This window comes from Arachis ipaensis, chromosome B03, assembly GCF_000816755.2.
Source record: "Arachis ipaensis cultivar K30076 chromosome B03, Araip1.1, whole genome shotgun sequence".
Taxonomy (NCBI): Eukaryota; Viridiplantae; Streptophyta; class Magnoliopsida; order Fabales; family Fabaceae; genus Arachis; species Arachis ipaensis.
The window spans coordinates 6507389-6507847 of record NC_029787.2 but is presented as its reverse complement, the minus strand read 5'-3'; the positions used below and the strand labels follow the sequence as shown (position 1 = coordinate 6507847).

Here is a 459-nt window from a genome sequence, read left to right as displayed (position 1 = left end):
CAGTATGACACTTCTTAATGCTTCTTCATCCGGTTCCTGAAAAGGTAAAGCTGTAGGGGGGTGAGAACCTAACCACACGGTCTCACCATGGAATTTCAAAGTTGTCATAAGAAGATATTTAATAAGAAAACTGTTCTCAAGCTCAGTGATTATCATTGCTTTATGAATCTTTTAAACCCATAGGAAATCGTTCAAAAACTTTTTCAAAGAAACAACGTTTAATCTTTCAGAAATTCAAAACATTTCCTTTCTTATAAGAAAATCTCAATCAGAAACCAACCACGCAATCAAACAACACAGTCATCATTTCAGCACCAAGGTTCATTCTCAAATGTAGCACGCCAGGACAAACACAAGCAAGACAGACAAGGAAAGCACAAGTAGGTAGCAGTTACAGCAAATAGTTCAAGTAGCAGTTAAGAACAGTTTAGCAATTAGGCAAACCAAAACAAGTTCAAA

General features: G+C 36.4%; 1 long non-coding RNA gene across 1 annotated transcript in view; it reads right to left on the bottom strand.

Moving 5' to 3' along the window:
• The window catches only part of LOC107628959, a 2852-nt gene continuing 2393 nt past the window's right edge, over positions 1–459 (bottom strand). The window contains exon 3 of the long non-coding RNA XR_001617886.2: positions 1–50. This is a non-coding gene — a long non-coding RNA (uncharacterized LOC107628959). The remainder of the gene's footprint in view (positions 51–459) is intronic.